Genomic DNA, 24648 nt, shown 5'->3' with positions numbered 1-24648 from the left:
TTATTACGAAGTCGTACTACACTAGATTTTTTTTTCTATGACAAATGCAAGAACAGTATTATTGAGAGTAACGAGGAAAAGGTAAGTTCGACTGACCGAATGGCTTTTGTACAGCGCAGCTAAAGTGACCATATGTCTGAAACCATGTTTAAACATTATTGTCATGAATTACGTTATTACGATTTATTTTAAAAAATATGACACTCTCTAAAGCACTTTGTAACTGCGGAAAAACGAAATACGACCGTTGCGTTTCTAACTATGTCTATAACACCGTATTTTCCCCAAGGTATCACTTCAGCTTTACTTCGTTTTCAAAGTTTTCATTCCGGTCTACATAACCACAATCACTTATCATCGTTTACGATAGGCCGTCCATCGAAGGAAAGCTCGCTCCATTGTGCAATACGGTAGCAACAGTTTTATTATGCAGTAAAATAACCAATACCATTATCGTTACAGGACCAACCTCTGAATGGCCCTTGAGTAGGGAAAACTGAACTACAGCACACATAGGTGAGCCGGAAGGCAAATGTGCTATCACCTTTTGTGTTCAGACAGCTGGTCTCGCCTGACCGCCGACGGCTATATCAGATTAGCCTCGCAAAATCGTGACTAAAACCCGAGTGGAGTACTTTGGTCCTTGTGTGAAGCAGGCGGACTGGTAGCCAAGGAGTATCATATGTATTTGAGCTAGCTTACTATAAAGCGAGGTATTGGAGGTACGTAAAATTTAACGATGTGCATTTGAGAATTGAATTGACAATCAATTCCCGTCCTTCATGCTTTCGCCACTAATTTATTTTTATAGTTAAATTTTGTAGCACTGACGTACCTACTACTAAATGCATTATCTTCTATTATATTCTATACGTTTCAGCTCGATCCATGGCTGTCCACGTTTTGGGTACTATACAAGTGGGATTGCAACAGGAAGTTAGCTCACATGAACCGTCGTAATTTTGTCAATACGTAGCGTTTTTAAAAAATGACAATATCGAAACTCACCAATAAATATGTACCATATTTGGCAAGCAGTTTGCACATGTGGAAAGCGAATTAAAATTTTTGGGTACAAATGTCACCATCAATGATGAGGTCGTCAAACGTTGAGATAACATAGTTCTTACCAGGGTAGTTAACGTTGAATTCACCTTTACCGCCATTGCCGGAGTTGAATTTCACGGTAAGTTCATCGTCATCGACAACGCACTTCATTGAATTCAATATTGGCGTTATCGGAAGTTTTCGCGTTGAAATCTATTTTTTCGCCAGAGAAATGATTTTTACATGAAGTTTAATTTTATGTTTGGTAATATTTCTGTAAGTAGGTATATTTTTATTTTTATTTTAAGTAAATATTCTGAGCTTAGCTAGAAAATTCTTAACATAAACATAAACCTAATTTAACACATCTAAATGGCGTAATTTCAGTGGCTAGTATATTTCCCTCGCCGCCTTTGGGCACTATTGCACTAGGGGTAAATTTTCACAAGAAATTCCATGTGAGATTCCGTCCGAAATTCCGTGTGAATGTCCGCGAGAAATTCCAAGCAAAATTTGAAATTCCAAGGGCACACCGCGCGAAATTCCAATCACTTTGAAATTTTGTGCGAAATTCCGTGCGAAATTCCGCGCAAAACTCCGTGCGAAATTCCGTGCGTAATTCCATGCGATATTCCGCACGAAATCCCTTCGAAATTCCGCGCGAAATCCCTAACAAAATTCCGCGCAAAATTCCGTACACAATTCCATGCGAAATTCCGCGTGAAATCCCCTCGCAATTCCGAGTAAAATTCCGAACGGAATTCCGCGCAATATTCCGTACGAAATTCTGCGCCAAATCCCATGCGAAATTCCATGCAAAATTCCGAACGAAAAACCTTTAAAAAATTCTTGCACGAAATTTCGTAGGGAAATTCGCGCGAAATTTTGTACTGAATTTTGCACGAAATTTCGCACAGAATTTCGCACGGAATTTAGCACGAAACTTCGATAGGAATGTATATTTCGTACGGTATTTCACGCGGAATTTCGCGCGAAATTTCGCATGGAATTTCGCACGGAATTTCGCACGAAGCCTCGATCGGAATTTTGGATTTTCGCACGGAATTTTGCACGAATTTCGCACCGCATTTCGATCGGAATTTCTCGCGTAATTTCGGCAAACATTTCGCAAAGAATTTCGCACGAAACTTCGCTCGAAATTGCACACGAAATTTCCTGCGGAATTTCGCACGGAGTTTTGCATGGAATTTCGCGCGGAATTTTGCACGTTATTTTGTAGGGAATTTCGAAGGGATTTTTTTCGAAATTCCGTGCGAAATTCTGTGCAAAATTCCGTGCGAAATTTCGATAGCAATTTCGCACGGAATTTCGCAAGGAATTTCGCACGGAATTTCGCATGGAATTTCGCACGGAATTTCGTAGGAAAATTCGCGCGTAGTTTCGTATGGAATTTTGCACGAAATTTCGCACAGAACTTCGCACGAAACTTCGATCGGAACGTATATTTCGTACGGTATTTCACACGCAATTTCGTGCAAAATTTCTCATGGAATTTCGCACGGAATTTCGGCAAACATTTCTCACAGAATGTTGCACGAAACTTCGCTCTATATTTCGCACGGAATCTCGCACGAAAATTCTCTCGGAATTTCGCACGGAATTTCACACGAAATTTCCTGCGGAATCTCGCACGGAGTTTTGCATGGAATTTCGCGCGGAATTTTGCGCGGAATTTCGCACGAAATTTTGCACAAAATTTCGCGCTGGATTTCGGCCGGAATTTCGCATGGAATTTCGCACGGAATTTCGCACAAAATTTCACACGGAATTTCGCATGGTATTTCAAATGAAATTTCGCTTGGAATTTCAAATGAAATTTCGCTTGGAATTTCGCACGTTATTTTGTAGGGAATCTTGCAGGGATTTTTTTCGAAATGTCGTGCGAAATTTTGATCGCAATTTCGCAAGGAATTTTGCACGGAATTTCGCGTGGTATTTCGCACGGAATTTCGAAATTCCTTGCGAAATACAACGAGGGATACTTGCGAAATTCCGATCGAGACTTCGTGCGAAACTCCGATCGAGGCTTCGTGCAAAATTTCGCGCGAAATTCCGTACGAAGCTTCGTGCGAAATTGCGTTCGAAATTTCGTGCGAAATTCCCTGCAAAATTCCCTACAAAATAACGTGCGAAATTCCGTACGAAACTACGCGCGAAATTCAGAGCAAAATTTCGCGTGACGTTCCGAGCGAAATTCCGCGCGAAATTTCGTGTGAAACTCTGTGCGAAATTTCGTACGAAATTCTGCGCGAAATTTCGCATAAAATTCCGTACGAAATTCCGTGCGCATTTGCATGTGAAATTCCCTACAGAATTCTGCGCGAAATTCCGTGCAAAATTCCGTGCGAAAGTTCGCGTGAAATTCTGCTCGAAATTTCGTGCGAAATTGCAATCGAAATTCCATGCGAAATTCAGAGCGAAATTTCATGTGAAATTCCGTGTGAAATTCTTTGCGAAATTTCATGCGAAATTTCGAGCGAATTCTCGTGTGAAATTCCGAGCGAGCTTTCGTGCGAAGTTCTGTGCGAAATTCATACCGCAACTCCGCGCGAAATTCTGTGCGAAATTCCGTGCAAAAAATCCGCGTGAAATTCCACACGAAATTTCGCTCGAAATTGCGATCGAAATTCCGTGCGAAATTCCGAGCGAAATTTCGTGTGAAATTTCGTTCGAAATTCCGCGTAAAATTATGTGCAAAATTTCATGCGAAATTCCGCACAAAAAATGCAAAATTCCATGCAAAATACCGCGCGAAATTCCACGCGAAATTCCGCGTGAAATTCCATGCGAAATTCCGGCCGAAGTTCCGTGCAACATTCCGTGCGAAATTCCATGCGAATTTGCATGTGAAATTTCCTACAAAACTCTGCGTGAAATTCCGTGCGAAAATTCGCGTGAAATTCCGCACGAAATTTCGTGCGAAATCACGATCAAAATTCCGTGCGAAATTCCGAGCGAAATTCATGTGAAATTACGTGCCAATTTCCTTGTGAAATTCTGTGCGAAATTCCTTACGAAATTCCGTGCCAAATTCCGCGTGAGATTCCGCAGGAAATTTCAAGCGAATTTTCGTGCGAAATTCCGAGCCAGGTTTCGTGCGAAATTCCGATCGAAATTCCGTGCAAAATTTCGTGCAAAAATCCGCGTGAAATTCCGCACGAAATTTCGTGCGAAATTGCGATCGAAATTCCGAGTGAAATTCTGTGCGAAATTTAATGCGAAATGCTGTGCGAAATTTCGTGCGAAATTCATGCGAAATTCCATGCGAGATTCCGCACGAAATTCCACGCGTAATTCCGCGCGAAATTCCATGCGAAATTCCGCGCGAAATTCAATGCGAAATTCCGTGCGAAATTCCGAGCGAATTTTCGATAGAAATTCCGAGTAAAGTTTCGTCTGAAATTCTGTACGAAATTCTTGCCGAAATTCCGCGCGAAACTCCGTGCGAAATTCCGTGGGAAATGCCGTGCGGAATATCTTGCGAAATTCGAAATTCCTTCGAAATTCCGTACGAAAATCCCCCCTAAATTGCATACGAAATGCCGAGCGAAATTTCGTACGAAATTCCAAGCAAAATTCCGTGCGAAAATCCGCGTGAAATTCCGTACGAAATTTCTAGAGAAATTGCGATCGAAACTCTGTGCGAAATTTCGTGTGGAATAACCTGCGAAATTCTGTGCGAAATTCCGTGAGAATTTCCGATCGAGGTTTCGTGCGAATTTCCGCGCAAAATTCCGAGCGAAGTAAACGGTCCGATCGAAGTTTTTTCGCGCGAAATTCCGGGCGAAATGCTGTGCGAAATCTCTTCGAAATTCCGTACGAAACTCCGCGCGAAATTCCGTGCCCAATACGCACGGAATTTCGCACGGAATAGCGGTATTTCGCTCGGAATTTCGAACGAAACTTCAATCGGAAAGTATATTTTGTATGGTAGTTTCCGTGCAAAATTCCGTGCGAAAATTCGCGTGAAATTCTGCTCGAAATTTCGTGCGAAATTGCGATCGAAATTCCGAGCGAAATTTCATGTGAAATTCCGTGCGAAATTTCATGCGAAATTCCGTGCGAAATTCCATGCGAAACTCCGTGCAAAATTCCGCGTGAAATTCCGCAGGAAATTTCCTGTGAAATTCCGTGCGAAATTTCGAGCGAATTTTCGTGCGAAATTTCGAGCGAGGTTTCGTGCCAAGTTCTGTGCGAAATTCTTGCCGAAACTCCGCGCGAAATTCTGTGCGAAATTCCGTGCAAAATTCCGTGTAAAAATCCGCGTGAAATTCCACACGAAATTTCGCTCGAAATTGCGATCGAAATTCCGTGCTAAATTCCGCGTAAAATTATGTGCGAAATTTCATGTGAAATTACGTGCCAAATTCCGTGTAAAATTCTGTGCGAAATTTCATGCAAAATTCCGCACGAAAAATGCAAAATTCCATGCGAAATTCCACGCGAAATTCCGGCCGAAGTTCCGTGCAACATTCCGTGCGAATTTGCATGTGAAATTTCCTACAAAACTCTGCGTGAAATTTCGTGCGAAAATTCGCGTGAAATTCCGCACGAAATTTCGTGCGAAATCGCGATCAAAATTCCGGGCGAAATTTCATGTGAAATTACGTGCCAAATTCCGTGTAAAATTCTGTGCGAAATTTCGTGCGAAATTCCATGCGAAATTCCGCGCGAAATTCCATACGAAATTTCGTGCCAAATTCCGCATGAAATTCCGCAGGAAATTTCGAGCGAATTTTCGTGTGAAATTCCGAGCGAGGTTTCGTGCGAAATTCTTGCCGAAATTCCGCTCGAAATTCCGATCGAAATTCCGTCCAAAATTTCGTGCAAAAATCTGCGTGAAATTTCGCACGAAATTTCGTGCGAAATTGCGATCGAAATTCCGTGCGAAATTTCGAGCGAGGTTTCGTGCCAAGTTCTGTGCGAAATTCTTGCCGAAACTCCGCGCGAAATTCTGTGCGAAATTCCGTGCAAAATTCCGTGTAAAAATCCGCGTGAAATTCCACACGAAATTTCGCTTGAAATTGCGATCGAAATTCCGTGCGAAATTCCGAGCGAAATTTCATGTGAAATTACGTGCCAAATTCCGTGTAAAATTCTGTGCGAAATTTCATGCAAAATTCCGCACGAAAAATGCAAAATTCCATGCGAAATTCCACGCGAAATTCCGGCCGAAGTTCCGTGCAACATTCCGTGCGAATTTGCATGTGAAATTTCCTACAAAACTCTGCGTGAAATTCCGTGCGAAAATTCGCGTGAAGTTCCGCACGAAATTTCGTGCGAAATCGCGATCAAAATTCCGGGCGAAATTTCATGTGAAATTACGTGCCAAATTCCGTGTAAAATTCTGTGCGAAATTTCGTGCGAAATTCCATGCGAAATTCCGCGCGAAATTCCATACGAAATTCCGTGCCAAATTCCGCATGAAATTCCGCAGGAAATTTCGAGCGAATTTTCGTGTGAAATTCCGAGCGAGGTTTCGTGCGAAATTCTTACCGAAATTCCGCTCGAAATTCCGATCGAAATTTGCAAAATTTCGTGCAAAAATCTGCGTGAAATTCCGCACGAAATTTCGTGCGAAATTGCGATCGAAATTCCGTGTGAAATTCTGTGCGAAATTTAATGCGAAATGCTGTGCGAAATTCCGCGCGAAATTCCATGCGAAATTCCGCACGAAATTCCATGCGAAATTCCGTGCGAAATTTCGCGTGAAATTCCGAAGAAAATTTCTTGTGTGAAATTTTGTGCGAAATTCCGAGCGAATTTTCGTGCGAAATTTCGAGTAAAGTTTCGTGTGCAATTCTGTGCGAAATTCTTGCTGAAATTCCGCGCGAAACTCCGTGCGAAATTCCGTGGGAAATGCCGTGCGGAATATCGTGCGAAATTCAGATCGAGGTTTCGTGAGAAATTCATCGCAAAATTCCGTGCGAAATACCGTACGAAATATACGTTCCAATCGAAGTTTCGTGCGAAAGTCCGTGCGAAATTTTATGCGAAATCCCTTTGAAATTCCGTACGAAGCTCCGCGCGAAATTCCATACGAAATTCCGAGCAAAATTCCGTGCGAAAATCCGCGTTAAATTCCTTGCAAAATTTCTTGCAAAATTGCGATCGAAATTCCGTGCGAAATTTCGTGTGAAATTCTCTGCGAAATTCTGTGTGAAATTCTGTGCGAAATTCCGTGCGAAATTCCGTGATAATTTCCGATCGAGGTTTCGTGCGAATTTCCGCGCAAAATTCCGTGCGAAATTCCGAGCGAAAGCGAAGTAAACGATCCGATCGAAGTTTTTTCGTGCGAAATCCCTTCGGAATTCCGTACGAAACTCCGCGCGAAATTCCCTACGAAATTCCGCGCGAAATTACGTACCCAATACGCACGGCATTTCGCACGGAATAGCGGTATTTCGCTCGGAATTTCGCACGGAATTTCTAAAGGATTTCGTAAGAAATTTCTCACGAAACTTCAATCGGAACGTATATTTTGTACGGTAGTTTGCACGGAATTTCGTGCGGAATTTCACACGAAGCCTCGATCTGAATTTCGCACGATATTCCGCACGGTATTTCGCGCGGAATTTCTCACGGAATTTCGCATGGAATTTCGCGCTGAATTTCGGCCGGAATTTCGCAGTGAATTTTGCACAGAATTTCGAACGAAACTTCGCTCGGAATTTCTCACGAAATTTCGCACACGGTATTTCGCACGAAATTACGCTAAGAATTTCGCTCGGAATTTCGCACGGAACTGCGTACGGAACTTCGCACGAAATTTCGCTGGGAATTTCGATCGTTATTTCGCACGGAATTTTGCGCGGTATTTCGCTTGGAATTTCGTTCGGAATTTCGCACGGAATTCAGCGCGGAATTTCGCGCAGAATCTCGATCGAAATTTTGCACGATATTTCACACGGTATCTAGCACGAAATTTCGCACGGAACTTCGCACGTAATTTCGCACATAATTTCGCACATAATTTCGCTCGGAATTTCGCACGAACATTTATCATTATCGAGGCGCACAATGCCATGATTTGGCTTCTTGTCACTATTCCAAAAGCGTGTTGGAATGGTCTACGACTAATTCGATGCATGATGAAGTAAAAAGACCCAAGCGTAAGTAAAAAGGACAAATGCCTTACCTAGGAAGTGAACAAACATTGAGAAGAGGCTACCGAATAGTACTGTACAAGTTCTTGTGGGTGGCGCGAAACGAAAATGTTGAGAAGTCTATCAAACGACCTCCAGTAGTTGATTTAACATATACAGACTTTGCTTGAACATGTGCAAAACTTCCCAGCAAATTTGATTTGAATTACTTTTTTAAACTTAACATAAGACATGACCTTTTTCAAGTGCATACTGCACATGTTGTCATATATATAAAGCCGGTATTGGAGAAAGCTCCCTTAACATTGAGGTTAACTTAGTACTTTACTTACTTTAAATATACTCACGCTTCTAGATATTTTTTTATCTAAACACTTTCCGCCCCATCAAATTCTGTGTAGAACATGTGTAGTTATAACGAACAGCCGCGAAGTATGTTCATCCATGCCTACAGTGATACGTGATTCACTGACAACCGCTCAAAATGCATGCCATTAATATTACGTGGTCGCAATAAAGTTACATGATTTTATGCGACCCAATGAAGATACCACTAATGAATGTTTGCTAAATCGGTTGCTGATAGGAAAACACATGTATTTGATTGATATACAACATTGAATGCATTTTAATTACTACAGTTCACTGATCGTTTTATTTGCGTTATTATTGATCCGACCTGAACTGGACTCCATGGCTTTTCTGGTCGCAATCAATTAGCTTACAAAGGATTCACTTCGATTGTCGATGGCTGTGATGCAGTGGATAATACTAATATTACTTATCAAAATATATTTTAGTAGTGCTGTTAGAGATCATATTCTACCATACTATATTCTAAGCCATTCCGAAAACTTTGTAAGGTCCATAATTTTAATCTCAACTTTTTGATCTCTGTTGAAAACGAAGTCTTACAAAAATATGAAAATGTTTCCAATCAAGGATTGTCTCAAGACGAAATTGTTGAAATAAACTATAGCGAGATCAAATCCATAATTAAAAAATATGGAAGCTCCAGGTTATGATGGAATTTTCAGCATTCTTCTTAAAAACTTTCCTAAAATAATTGTAAGATACTTGGATAAATTATACAACAAATGTTTTGAATTAGCATGCTTTCATGAAATATGAAAATTGTCAAGGTTATTCTTATTCTGAAGTCAGCTAAAAATTCAGCAGAAGCATCCAGTTATCGACCAATTAGTTTACTCTCTTTTTCGTGTAAATTATTTGAAAATACTGTGGTGACCCGATTTTAACAGCACTCGTTTTTAGCTACCCCCGATTTTATCAGCTTTTTGACTCGTTTTTATCACCTTCATGTGAAAATTGATAGTTGGTATTTTAATGGGCTTTAGCAGACGAACCAAGCTGAATTCGAATAAATCCTTTCTTGAGCATCTATTTCTTATCTTAGAGATCCGAAAAATTCAAAAATAAAAACGCTTTTAATCCACCTAACAGTGTGATGAGACATTTCTTATAACTCTTATCACTCTCTTCGGATATTATATCGTATGAGAACACTTTGAACTTGATGCTACGCGATGTTTTTGATAACACATACTACATGGGATAGTGGCAGGACTCAGAGAATCGCTCAAATCAGCATAGGACAACATCAGTGCTAGAAATCTCAAACCAAATCAATAGGAAAGCGAAAAAATGGCCCATAAAATAGACATACCAACGAATTATTGTTAATGCTCTGTTAATAAAATATCTAAATTGTGATGGGAAAACTGAATTTTCCTAAAGGGGTTATTTATTAATCATTCGCATGTATGAAAAAAGCCTTATGTTTACATTTGTGAGTATCGCCTTTTTCACAGAAAAAAGCGTTGAAATGAACTCGCAGCTCCTGATATATTGCTATCTCTGAAGTGCATGCGTGCATAGTTTCAAATTTTACGACGACGACGAAAACGAACCGTTTGGGGAAATCATCATCATTACTGGAATTTTCATTTTCACGAAACTTTTCGATAGCCTTCCGTCACTTGCGTTAATGCACTGGGTGCACAGTGCTCCGAAAATCTAGCGAAATCGTCTTAGGGCACCAGCGGGTCTAATTCAGAGCAATCTGCGCGGCGAGTTAAATCTGTAAAGAACACTAAAAATTAATTTCTATTCCATAATTTTCAGTGCAGCAATTCGAGAGATCGTGCTCACCGCAAGCCATGAAAAATAGACTACGTTGTGAAGCGATGGTCACTATTTATTAAAAAATCACGGTTAAATAAAAAATTAAACTATTAAAAAATTTCAAATAGTTAATAATTTTCACAAACTTATTAGGAAAAATTGTTTAATAAGCTTTCGTAATATTGTGTAGGAAAAAAGCTGAAAATTTCAGTATTTTCTCTATCTGCAACATATAAACCCTTAAGTATACCAATCAATTGGTATACGAATTGGAATAGGTCCGCCAAATTTTGGAAGAAGTCTATAAAATAACCCCTTGAAAGCTACCTAAAAATTATTGTAGTTCGATGCAATAAAAAAATCATATTTGGCAATTCATATTTGGCTGATAAAATTGGGGTGTCAATGTATTATAATAGATATTCAGCATTCGAAGAAGTTTCTTGTGAACGAGTGTAGAACGACTTTATTTCTACGGTCAGCGGCGTAGCTAGAAATTCGGTTTGGTGGGGGTTTGGTGAAAATCGATCTTACTGTCCAAACGGCATAATTCCGAAACCATAATTTTTAAAGTTTTAAAATTATGCAGAATTATTTTCCTGAAAATAGTGTAACAAGGTTCGTGTCTTTAGCGAATTTGATGAGACTTTATTGTAGTCATGAATATTAACCTGAGAAAATTCACCATAAATACTTCTTGGACGATATACCGTCAAAATTATTTTATCAAATGATGCGCTGTTTAATGTTTGTAAAACTCATTGAAGATACTAAACCTCATAAATTGGCGGCTTCAAAATGATGCTATCTTGACCTTAAATTACTGTTTTTAAACATTTGACCTATACATATAATTTTTTTTTTATATATAATTCGTTTATTTGACACGGCTCATAGCGGTAGCTTAACGGAGCCGTGGATCTTTTATATGTTTACAAATGTAAAAATAAAAATATAAACAAATATTATAATATTGGATCTCGTGCGCGCAACTTTTTGTTGCGAGCGGAGACCTTCTTTCGCGGGGCTTTCTGGCAATCTGCATCTGATTTTGCGGTACTGGATGCTTCTTTTGTGGTTGTCATTATGGTCTGTGCAACTGCTGCCACAAATTTGGCCACCGTTTGTGGTTCAGGCATTGGTATTGAAAACTCTGTTTTGGGTTGGTTTGCCGTAGATGAGTTGGCAATCGGTTGAGATGCGTCTTCCTCTGCATCTTCCGCACAAGGTTGTCCATGATGAGCTGTCTGATTACAATACTTGCACGTAGGAATTTGCCCCTCATGGGTGCATAGCGTAGTTTGCATAATTGTAGTTCCGTGAGTTTTGAGTTTTATTGTCAAGTAGGAGGGTATAGGCCTTTCAACCCGCATCCTCACTACAAAAACGCCGTTAGGAGTACCCGGGAAGAAGTTTCTCCAAGTATCAGGTGTAACGGATTCTACTTCTCCGTATTGCGACATGCATTTTGCAATTGGCTCAGGAGGGGTACGAGGTGATAGGTCATATAACCTTACATCTATGTAATCATTCTCAATATATACGGGAATCTTAATTCCAACATTGTCACTTTCAACCACGTGTTTTAAGTTGTTCTTCAAAACGAAACGCTCGGCTTGTGCTAACGTGTTGAATGATATTAACACTGCACTGCGAAGATGATGATACTGAAGGTACAACACTTCCGTAAGTCTAAGTTGCATTTTTACCTTCAGAAGGTATTCCACTTCACTAAAACTCGGTCGTTTTAAACAAAATTTAAAGTCAACGACCGCAGCGTTGGGTCAGAGTAGAGCTTTTTCGTCAATTTTACTCATGATGACAAGAATAATCCGATGCTTCCTTTGTTCTCGAGACAATGCACACTAGATCGAGAGGCCTGTTGTTCACTTGGCTCGATTGTACGTCTGACTGCGGCTGAAGTAGAAAGTAGACTGATATACATATAATTGGTCATACAACAAAAATCAAATGCTCATCAAAATTGATCAGAACCTGCTAGAGTCGAATGGAAATCGTCATTTTTCATAAATTTCTCTCTACATTCGGAAAGTGTTATCCTCGTTATTAATCATATTACGTTTTCGTCTCAACTCGACGCATTCCCAAAATATAATCCTGTTTTAATCCACCTAGTGGTGCAATTGTGCTTTTCTCATTTGTCCAGACTACGATTCCATGGCTGGTTATGTTCAATACAATGGTGGAAATGAATATTACATGTTCAGTAGGATTTGCACATACATACAATGGATCGACAGCCACGATCTTGAGATATTATGTGATACTGAAACATCGCTTGAAACCAGCTGTGGATCATGGAGAAAGATCCGGGAGGTCCGGGTCCTGCCGAAAATTTTCAACTTGTTAAGAAATTTTAAACTAGTTTTAATTTTAAAGTAGCAACCCCTCATTGCATAACCTTTCTATATGAGAAAGGCAAAAATGTACCAAAGTCCAAAAAAGTCCATTTTTGCCAAACATCTCAATGTTTCATGCATTTTAAAGGCATTTGGCATCAAAAATACAAATTTGATTTTGAAAATTTTTCATTTCAGTTTATATGGGAATTTGCTGTGTGATTGCACTCTTCAACTCGTAACTTCGGAACCGGAAGTCCAATCAATAAAAAATTCAATAGCAGCCGATGGGAAGGTTGTACCTTTCATTTGAGACTAACTTTGTGCAAATCGATCCAGCCATCTCTGAGAAACAAAGGTCACATTTTTTCCACATACACACATACATACACACACAGACATTTTCCGATCTCGACGAACTCAGTCGATTGGCATATGACACTCGGTCCTCCGGGTCGGGATTAGATTGACGAATTTTAGAGTGAATGAGAAAGGCAAAAACATTTTTTGCAAATGTTGAAAGTTATGCATTTTTTTTTGGTGAGCAGTTCTATGTTTCATAGACATTAAATCAATTTTAACTTCGCTTCCTATTAAATAAAGACCCTTATTACAGTACATCTCTACAAAAACGAGCTCAATTTGAAAATAAATCTGAGGATTATGATTGATTACAGAACTCTGGAATTTTCTATTGGAATGTTTTCGGACAGGAATTTGATATTGATGCTATTAGACAACTGTGAAATCAAGACCAATAGATCAGTTACATATCAGGACCCCATTCCGACAATTTATCAAAAGTCCTCATGATGTTTACAACAACAGATTATCAATCTACGGATCAGATAATTGTTATTGTAATATTGAATTACATCAGTCAGCATCAATAAATTTTCAACTTCAATCCAATTTTTTTTTGTTGGGTGTGGTGTGGGGGGGGGGGGGGGGTGGTTGCATGGTGTTAAACCCCAAAACTTTCTCTTGGCTACGCCGTTGCTTGGAGTTATTTATTTCGCCTTCCATTTTCCGATATGTTTCAGATCGATCCGATGGTTATAAGTTAGAGAAATTGTAGTCAGAAGGTTCGCACAAATGAACATTTTTGCACTGATAAGTTATTAAGTTCCTTCCAGACATCTTGGAAGTGTTCGGTGATTATTTCTAGCGGTTGTAGATAGAAAAAATGAAATACAAAATTTGTTTTATCGAAATAATGTTTGGCTTATTTCAATGGATTATTACTATCTTGAACAATAAATAGGCGAGAAAGAGTGATCCACAAACAACAAGCCATAACTTTTAAAGTATTCAAAATAGATATTTGAAGTCTTCAGTAAAGTTATTCGCAAAAGTAAGAGCTACAAGTTTGCTGAAGACATCATTTCGATATAATCACTTCCAAGAAAATTTGTGAAAATATCTCACTCATAGGGGAATTAATCAGCAAAACCATAATACCAAAAGAAAGGGCATAATGCCTTCATTAAATTCTCCGAAGATACTATTGACCTAAAATAAGCTGTTTTGGCGTTAATAATAGATATCATGTTTTTGGTCATATTTCTGGCAATGGGAAATGATAAAAATCTTTCGTCCGCATTTAATGTTAAATATCTTTTTTGATAATAGTCCGATTTCCACAATCTATAGCTTGTTCGAAAGGTATTCGTTAAAGCTATCTAAAAACATATAAAATGTTAATCTTTATTGTCAATTTCGGCAGATAATTTGAAAAAAAAACTGCAAAAAACGCAATTTTTACGCATTCAAACATTCATATCTTGGAAACTAAACATCAGAATCAAAAACAAATTAATAGCGTTCATACTGTTTTTTAGTTCTTTCATTTAAAATTGGTTTGGATAAGATCGGTTCAGCCATTGCTGAGAAACACGAATGAGAATTTGTCCGTTACATACACACACACAGACACACACACACACACACACACACACACACACACACACACACACACACACACACACACATTGTCCCAAAATCGTCGAGCTTAGTCGATTGGTATATAAGACTCGGCCCTCCGGGCCTCGGAAAAAATCTTGAAAGTTTGAGCAAATTCTATACATTTCTTTTATAAGAAATGTAAAATATTACCCCTTTAAGGGGAACTTAAAATAAATAATAAGAAAAGGTTGCGAGGCTCTATCTACGGACCAAAGAAGAATATTTTAAGAGCTTCTGTTTATTAAAAAGACAGAAACATATATGTCCCGAATTTATCAATGTATTATCAGCTTAAAATTCGCCAATGGGCTGATAAAAACGGATCTTCACTGTATCGTCCTTACTAGAATGATGTCACATACTATTGATAATTCTATTTTCCTTCCTGAGAACTTTGGATTTCGTGTTAGACATTCAACTACCCATCAACTTGTTAGAGTAACTAATATAATAAATTCAAATATCTAAAATGTGAGAAATTTATTTAATCTAATGGTTTGATTTACGATAACAAGTTTACATTCATGGAGCATATTGAAGGAATCCATGCAGAATGCAACAAATATATGAAATGTTTGTACCCTCTTATTAACAAAAGTTTTAGACTTTATCTAAAGAACAAACTATTGATTTATAACAAAATATTTGGACCGGCATTATATACAGTGCCAATTTGGGATGCACCACGAAGAAAACGCTTCAAAGGATTCAGGAACAAATTCTGAAAATGAATTTGAAACGTCCTCCCTGATTTAGCATCACGGAGTTGCACAAACTCACCAACATAGAAGCATTATAAATTATGGCGAACAGTATTATAAGCAATTATTTTGTGGACACATTAGTTATTCTAGAGTTTTATTTTAGGCATCGTCATACCACAAAAAATGTGGTCGAATGCTACCACGTATCGAATAGTTCACAAGAAAAAAACGTTACCTAACACATTCTTACTCTGTGCAGCTTAGCCTTAGATTCACTTGATAATTAAATGTGATCGGTTGTTCAAGCGAATGCCTAGTCAACCTCCAACTCCACCATGTCTTGTTCGGTTTATTGTGAATTAAGGAAATGCTCCCTCCCAGTTGTCAGTCAGGGCAAACCCTCGCCTATTTTCAGGTACCGGACTGTGGAAGGCAATTATGTGGTTTCGGTGACAGTGTTTTCCTTATTAGGATATTTTCCATTCCGTTTGTACCAGTCAACCGACCAGCAGATCCATTACAACGCCCTTCTACAAACCAACTTGACTTGCATTGTTCACGCTCTTGAGTTGCTGTGTCTATCTATGCGTTGGCAATTCCACTTTAGTTTATGAAAACGGAGAAAAATAATTACACAACACTCAGACCGGCTTCTCGCTTTAAAGATGTGGTTCACAGCGATTTGTTGACTTAGGGCGAAAGCTCCATCCAACAGCTAGCCAGCAATTTTAGCTCGATGCTTATCTGGAATTGGATTCCAAGGAAGGATGGAGGATATAGTGCACCCGAGAAAAATTGAAAAATGTTCGGAAAAAATCTGCTTTTTACTGACATGCTGTTTTGTCATAGTGGTAGTAAGACTGCGAAGCACTTTCATATGAAGTGTCCCTTCTATACGATCTATACACACGATGGAGCAGTATCGCAGAAGTAAACATAAAAATATCATTTTTGTCAGGCATTCCTCTGGTGGATGAATTTTCAATTTTAATTATGTGCGATTGAACTCAAATTTTGCATAGAGACTTTTTTGAGGGGCTAAAGCGTTTGCACATTACCCGTTTGCAAACTTAAATGGCCACTTTTTCCGAGACTTTACCCTGCAGTGAATGAGATTTCTGCACCCGATGTCTTTATCCAACAACATTATTCGATTAAAATAAGCTTTGCAAAATTTCAGGATATGTATGAATGGACTTTCCTCTTACATTTGAGACCCAATAGAAAATTTAAAGGATGGGAGGTCCAGAGCATTTCAGTCCTAAACCAATTTCGCTATGTCTGCCAGTACCAGACTTCCCATGAACATCGAAAAGTTTGTACCTGTGTATAAAATTTCGTGCACGCGTTCAACCTCAAATAGGCTTCGTCTCGATGCTCAGGTTCGCCTCGAACAAGCGAACGATGTGCAAGCTCTAGTTCAAACATCCGTGTACGTACACCGTGTGCGTACACGAGAACGATTCGCACTAGGCAAAAAGAGTCAAAGCTAGTGAGGATGAGAATGAGAAAGAGAAAACTGGTACCACGATCCTATGTGTACGCACACCGTGTACGTATATGGGGTTAGGATGTGCAGGTGAACATGTGCACGTGTTTTGGTACGAAACAGCGTGTTTAAGTTTGCACACGAAGTGTAAGTTTAATATGAGCACAGAACCAGAGCGAACATTATGTACGTTGTTCTTTTGGGAAGACTGGCCAGAACACAATGACGATGCTAAGTAGAACTTCCATTTCAACTTCACGGGATTCGGAGAATAAAATAAATAGCCCAGAAAATCTCGGATAAATAGAAAAATAGTTGAAAATGCATTTTTTTTTTATTTCAAAAGTATATATTTATGTGGTGTGCGTACTTTTCAAATTGATTGATTTTCTTCTACTTTTTCCAATTCAGTTGAGTCTTGGACAGTCATCAATAAATTCTAAATAAAATCTATTTTCAATGCAATAGTGAAACTATTGATATCAGAATCCCTTTAAAAAGATTTTAATGCGAGGACAACTGTTTCACAAGAGATTACAAGTGTTTGAAAATTGAAAATATTTACTAACATAAAACGTATTAAAGTTGCAATCCTTCATTCTTGCTCTTGATATAAACTTGGTAGAAGCAGACTTCATGTATGGCAACACTAATCTAGGACATGAGAGCCCTGCTAATGACCATCTTATATATAAGTTTTGCTGCATTCCTTTTGAAAAATATAAATCTTTTGCAAACAATTTAACAGCGTTTTCCGTCAATTCCGAGTCCCTGGAAATACTAAACATAAATTCCCGGGATTCGGTAATCCCAGGATATACAGAAAATCTCGGAATTTCAGGGAATTAAATTCACGGGTAGCCGGCTCTAATACTATGCGTGTCGAAACAAATATTTGGAAATTTGTCGTTGAATTTTCATATCTTCAGTAGTTAGGTCGGGTTTTTGGAAAAGGCGTGTTCCGCTACCTTAGATTTGAAGTGAAATGGTACACATTTATCCGATTCCCTAGAAGATTTGGTAATTTCTGCAATGTGTTCCTTAAGCCGGATTTCCAATGTTCTCTTGGTTTGCCCAATATAAACTTTATCGCTATGAGAACATGATATTTTGTATATCCCAGATTTGCTTAGAGTGTCTATTGGATCTTTTCTGGACTATAGTATTGATTTTAGTTGGTAATTTCTACCACTGAAAACAACACCCGTACCAAACTTTTTTTAATTTTGTTCTGAGTGCAATATGGCACATTTTTGTTGAAATATACAGCTTTCATTTTTAAATTTTCAGTTGTTGGAGCTAATGTTGTGAGAGCTTGTTTATTAAACATCTTGGTTTTTTGTGAATTATTGATTGGATGGTTTGCTCTGGATACCCATTGAGCCTGCCTATTTCAAAAATAAACTCGGTTTCTTGCTTCTTCCCCTAAAGGTAAATTAAGCATTCTATGAGCCATATGATGAAAAGCGGCCATTTTATATTGGTAAGAATGGCTTCAAATAATAGGTATAATTCTTTCGTAGGTTTTCCTATATATTTCGAAAGTCAAGGACCATCCTTCTCTCTTTACCAGGACATCCAGAAAAACCAATTTGCTATCTTCCTCTTCCTCATATGTAAACTTAATATTTTTATGGATGTTGTTAATGACTTCCAACATTTGCGGTAAATTTGTTCGTTTGATGATGCAGAAGATATCATCAACGTATCTCCACCAGCGTCCTGGTAACATACCTTTTTCTTTCAGACATTCTTCTAGATTTGCCATGAATAGTTCACAAAGAAAAGGAGAGAGCAGGTTACCCATTGGAGTACTATTAGTTTGTTTGTAGAAAACACCCCCAAATATGAAATAATTTTCTTCCATGCAAAGACGTATAAGTTTCATATAAGCTCTTACTTTACATTTCCACCGATTATTGTCGTTTTGTTGGAGTAACAAATACTCAAGAATATTAACTGAATGTTTTACGGGGACACTTGGGAATAAGGCGGTTACATCAAAATAGGTCATTATTTCGTCTTCTTTCATTTCCCCTGAATTTTGCAGTTGAAAATCGAATTCTTGTGTACACTTGATAAATCGGCTGGGAACATATTTTGAAATTCATCTACCAGCCATTTTGCAAGTTTTTGGGTTGGAGCACCTACTGCTGAAATCATTTCCTTGATCTCATTACCAGGTTTACGAATTTTTGGAAGTCCCTTTATCTTGGGTAAGAAGGGGTTTGAAACTTTAAGTCGAGTTAGATTTTCTCCCAGAATTGGTTTGCACTCTTTGAGGGATTTATCTACTCGTTTGATCATTTCGGGAAGAGAATTTATTCTCTGTGCTCTACATGAGCCAGATATAATTTTTTGTTTCATGTCAGTGTTAGAGCTTCCATTTCCCGACGGTTTTCAGCTTCCCGGGATTCGGGAAATAAATAATAAATTTCCCGGGAACTCCCGGGATCCCGGGAATACAGAAGATAAATAAAAAGGTGAATGATTTTCTTGAAAACAAAAGAACAAATCGAAAAGTTTTGAAACCCGTCCTAAAGGCAGTTGTCAGAAAATGGCGATTTGGTGGCCTATACATCATTCAATCATTCGATAACTCGTCAATAAGTTTACGCAACATCAACTTCTTTTGATGATTTTTCTTGGCTATATGTATAACCTAAATTTTGGTAAATACGATTACAATTGGGACTAAACACAGCTGCTGGAGTTACTGTCCAAAATTCGAATTCGATGTTCTGATACGATGGAATGTAATTAATTTAATGCAAAGCACCTTCTTTAGTAATCTTGAATGAAAAGATCGAGCTGCTTCAGGGTAGTGTGCAGTTATTTCCGATCAAATGAGAAAATGTGATATATGGAATCCATTTCCGTCACAGTAAGATCAGCATCATTTCGAATTAAGTGTGAATCAAAATCAAGCAGATAATGGACGAACTGTGCAGCGATGGATGGAGCCTATTATCGATTTCCTGTTACGAGCAAGTATATGGATTGCTTGATCGTATCCCTTCAAAAATCCTGCCTGCATCCTTGAAAGCATTCAAAGAGTTTGGATGCGCATAATATTGGACAGATACAACGTTATGTATTTCTTTACATACATCCAAAAATTTACAGATATTATAGTTACTGTATAACAAATAAGACGAAATATGCATTCGATGAACCGACCAAATATTTCTGCAGACGTTCTAGAAACATTCCTTGTTTAAATAGCGTTTGCGTTAAGAATGATATCACTAAAAACCATCCCAAGTTTTGTAACATACACTCACCGATTTTTTAAGAAAGTACCGCGCGTCACTAACGCTACAATCTGCATTCACTACTCACTCCAAATGCTTGCCGGTAAAAATATTTCCTACAGAATTTCTTTCGCAGAACCTAAGCTTTTTGGAATAAATTAAAAATCTTTTTCCCGGGATTCCCGAATCTCGGGAATGGGAAAACACAATTTCCCGGGAATCGGGAATCCCGGGAAATCCAAAAATCCCGGGATTCCCGGGAAATAATTTCCCGGGATGGAAGCTCTAGTCAGTGTCATATTTTTCTTGGTCCATGATTACTACTTTGTTTCCCTTGTCAGTCTTTATGTAGAAAACCGGCTTTTCCCTCAAATCTTTAATTGTTCTAATTTATTTTGTATGTTCTTTGATAACTTCCGCTATTATAGTTCTAGCGTCGCTAATTACTGGAATCGGAAGCTTGCAATTGTCTCCTCTCGATGACGATAACTATTTGTTCAAAATATGGTTTGGATGCTATCGTATAATTAGGACCCTGCTTTAGTAATTTTGGTTGCTCCTCAGTGAAGTTGTGGGAAGAACGGTTGCCTACAAAGTTTTCGAGAACCTGTACCGTCGGTTTTGGGGGGTGTTCAATGAAATATTTCTGTTTTAGATTATTAATTTTTTTGTCTAGAAGTTTCCTCTTGCGTTCGCATTTTTTGGCCATTTTTACTTTTGTCAAAAATAAGTGAAATTTTCTAGATACTCTTTGGCTAGTTTCAAATGGAGGCTGTAGCACTCTAATGTTGTCATACTTAACACACTGTATGAACGTTTCATGAAATCTGATTCCATCCTCTTTACTACGCTAACAGAAACTGATGTCTTCAAACTGATTTTATAGGAAGTTGGAGTCAAATTAAATTTTCTGCACTTTCTAAGGAAAGCGATGACTTTATGTAATCCCGCAATTTTTTTTAACCCGATAAATTTGTTTGGTTCTATTGTAAATAAATTATCGAAAATAATTGTTTTTTGAATAAGAATACTAGATATCTAGATATCTAGATAAATACTAGAAATCTTAAGGTTCTTAATTAATTTATTTGAAACAAATAGTCACAGGTTCATCGAATTTTTGAGTCCAACATTTAAATATTATACACATAACACAAAAAAACAATGTCAGTACGAAAGAGTAGGATTTTACATACAACGATGTCCAGCTAAATTCGAAATTAAATTTATGTAACATAGCGTATTTCAATTAGCCTTGCAATTAGCGAATTATAGGAATAAAATACGCAAAAACAGGATAGGATTCTATTCGACCCATTAGCGGTTTGTTGTAGTTTGAAGTCGTTCTCGGAGCTAGTATACTGTACTATCTGAAACATAAATGAAATGATATACCCTATCATACACTAATACGATGTGACATCAAGAACGCGTCAGACAATCTTGATTGGATTCCCTTCGACACAAGTTTGGCCGTGCCAACCCGCAACGCGAGTGACGTCATGTAAACTGTTAAAATTGCACATTACCACCGCATAATACATATGATAAATTATACAAAACTGCTCTTGTAGGAGTAGTTTCGATAAAGCATTTGAAATTTTGTTTGAGTCCGATTGGCGAGGTTGTTTGAAACCTTTCCAGATTAAAAAAAACCTGTTTTAATCCACCTAGCGGTGCAATTGTGCCTTTCTCATTTCTCTAAACTATGGCACGGAGGCTTTTTATGTTCAACATAATTGTGGAAATGTCCTACGGTGTCGACGGTGAAACACTTGAAACAAAAATATATCATACTCCATTAGCCTAAACAGCATTAGATCAATGTTATCTGCTTACTAACTCATTTTGTCATGCGGGGGTGGGTATGTGAGGAGGGCGAAAGTCCCATGAACGAACGACTCCCCAGCATAAATTGGTATGCTTTGTAATATAGTGGTGGTTTAAAGATGATGGGGTTGAAAGGGAGGGGTATGAGGTGGTGGTCTGAGGGGTGATTTAAGGAGATTTTTAAAGGAGGGGAGTGAACAGTAGAGGGGGGTGTAACCCCTCTCTGTAAACCATCAACTACGCCCCTGTTAAAATCCAGAAACCTTATGCGAGTCGAAAAAAAAATTTGGCCCTCCGGGATTAGGTTGACGTTTTTCAGAGTGATTGCATAACCTTTCTATATGAGAAAGGCAAAAATGTGCAAAATCCAAAAAAGTGAATCTTCGTCAATTTTTTTTCGTGTTTGCATCAAATCTCGACGTTTTATGCACCTTGAATACATTTAGCATCAAAAATAAAAATTCTATTTTTAATTTTTCCTATAGTTTTTATGAGAAATTTCTGTGTGGCCGCACTCTGAAACCCGTAATTCCGGAACCAGAATTCCGATCGATCCAAAATTCAATAGCAGCCGATGGGAAGGTTACACCTTTCATTTGAGACTAAGTTTGGGCAAATCGGTCCAGCCATCTCTGAGAAAAATGAGTGACATTATTTGACACATACGCACATACATACACACACATACACACACATACACACACACATACACACACATACACACACATACACACACACATACACACACACATACAGACTTTTTCCGATCTCGACGAACTGAGTCGAATGGGATATGACACTCGGCCCTCCGGGCCGGGATTAGGTTGACGTTTTTCAGAGTGATTGCATAACCTTTCTATATGAGAAAGGCAAAAAAACATTAAAAAATTAGATAATGATAGCACTGGATAAAGAATTTCTTCAGCTCCATTAGACTCTTGCCAGATTTGAAATATGTAACAATAAACAAGAATTATGGCAATAATTAATTTCCAATTATAACATAAGGGATGGTGCGCTTGAGCTTGAGCTTGCGCGACCACCCCTGCTGGCTGCTACTCCGTTATCGATCTGGACTAGCTGAAGTTGCACAGAGAATAAGTAGATAATTATGCTTGGGAATAGCAAAACATCTTTCAATGTGCAACTCCTGGTAATCCTAAAGTATTGATCAATACCGGCGCCGGCCAGGCCTGAACGTAGTTCGCGGAAGGAAAGGGAATGGTTCGCACTTCTTCTTTACCGACGCCAGAGAGGTGACTTCACTATCTGGACTAGATATCAATCCACCCCAAACTCATAGACCGGGGGGACCAACGGCTTTACTTCCCTTCCGAAGGAAGACGTGACCACAGATTTTTTCACCTCAGAAAAATCTCAACGACCTCGGCTGGAATTGAACCCAGGCAAATTGAAATGAGCGGCAGTCACGCTTACCACTCAACCACCGGCGCCGTCTATAACATAATGGCTGCGCTTCAAACTTTAAAATCGTTTTTCTCGAAATCAATATATTGTCACTTAGTCCGGTCTGACTTAATACCGACCAATATAGCAGTGGAAGCGTAGGGGGCTACTTCAAGGTTTGAGTGATTCTGTTATGAGATTAGGAGCCAGCTCTGGTGCTTTAAAAATCTTTAGGATCTCTGGTGATTTTTCATATAAACAAGCCTGGTTAGGATCAAATTTCAAATTTGTGGGTTTTGATCAGCTTCGTGTTTTTCAATTTGAAAATTCTCGGACTCAGGTTATGTTGAGCTTTAACTTATTTTTTAATGATGTTGTTCCACCATACATGCTTTGTGCACATTAACCATATTAATGTTTCGCGTGAGCGATGGTGAAAAAGCGAGAGTTTCAAATATGTTGTCTGTGTCACTATACCATACAAAAATACAATAATTAGATTAAAATTCCAATTACTACTATTAACAGGTGTAACAGATCAAAAATTCGTATTCATTATCTCTCAATCTCTCTGGTGGCAACGCTTTAGCGATAACGATAACGGTGTCATTGGAAGCTTCTCGACCTCCAATCAGTCCTGTGGAATGGTAGCCGGTAAAAATATGCATTTCACCAGACGGAAGTGCTCTCGAACCAAATGGGATTTAAATTACTTGCTGGGTTGAACCATAATTAACTTCATCAATTGGTGGCCCATCAATCGATTGATGGAAACGATACTAGAGTGGAGAATAATATGGAAGCTTGATTCTGGAATTACTTTCTTCCTACATGCACGGATGGATTTATGGACTTTTAAAAATAGCATTTCAAAGCTCTTGTGCCATCAATTAAAATTGAATTATGGCAAGGCTTGAACGACACGAACCTATGATTCCGAAATGGGTTTGATGTTGACATGCGCTTTTTTATCGGTACCATCGTGGTAAAAGGACGTCAGTGATTTTTCACAACTTTAACCCGGTCGGGTTGTTCGTTGATGTTTGAAAGTTTTCTCGGCACAGTTGTACGATATGTGAATGGTTCGCATTTCGTTTTCCCGTTTGGGATATGAGTTTTTTTGCATAATTCTAACAGTATGTTGCCAATGCGCTGTAGTCAAGGGTGGGTTTTCATGCAGCACCATGTCTTCCCGCAAAAGATCACATGAAAAGTACTGAACCAATGCCAACAATTTCCTTCTGGCATTTCTTCGACCTTATAGAACTGTAGGAAGGCATTCCCCACTGGGTACGCTTTCAATCTAGGAACCATGAAAAC

General features: G+C 38.6%; 1 protein-coding gene across 3 annotated transcripts in view; it reads right to left on the bottom strand.

The window, feature by feature from the left end:
• LOC131689119 (melatonin receptor type 1B-A-like) overlaps positions 1-24648 on the bottom strand; it is a 150299-nt gene that overhangs the window by 51006 nt on the left and 74645 nt on the right. The gene's annotated exons all lie outside the window — the stretch shown is intronic.

This window comes from Topomyia yanbarensis, chromosome 3 (genome assembly GCF_030247195.1).
Source record: "Topomyia yanbarensis strain Yona2022 chromosome 3, ASM3024719v1, whole genome shotgun sequence".
NCBI classification, from domain to species: domain Eukaryota; kingdom Metazoa; phylum Arthropoda; class Insecta; order Diptera; family Culicidae; genus Topomyia; species Topomyia yanbarensis.
This window is presented reverse-complemented; position numbering and strand designations above follow the sequence as displayed.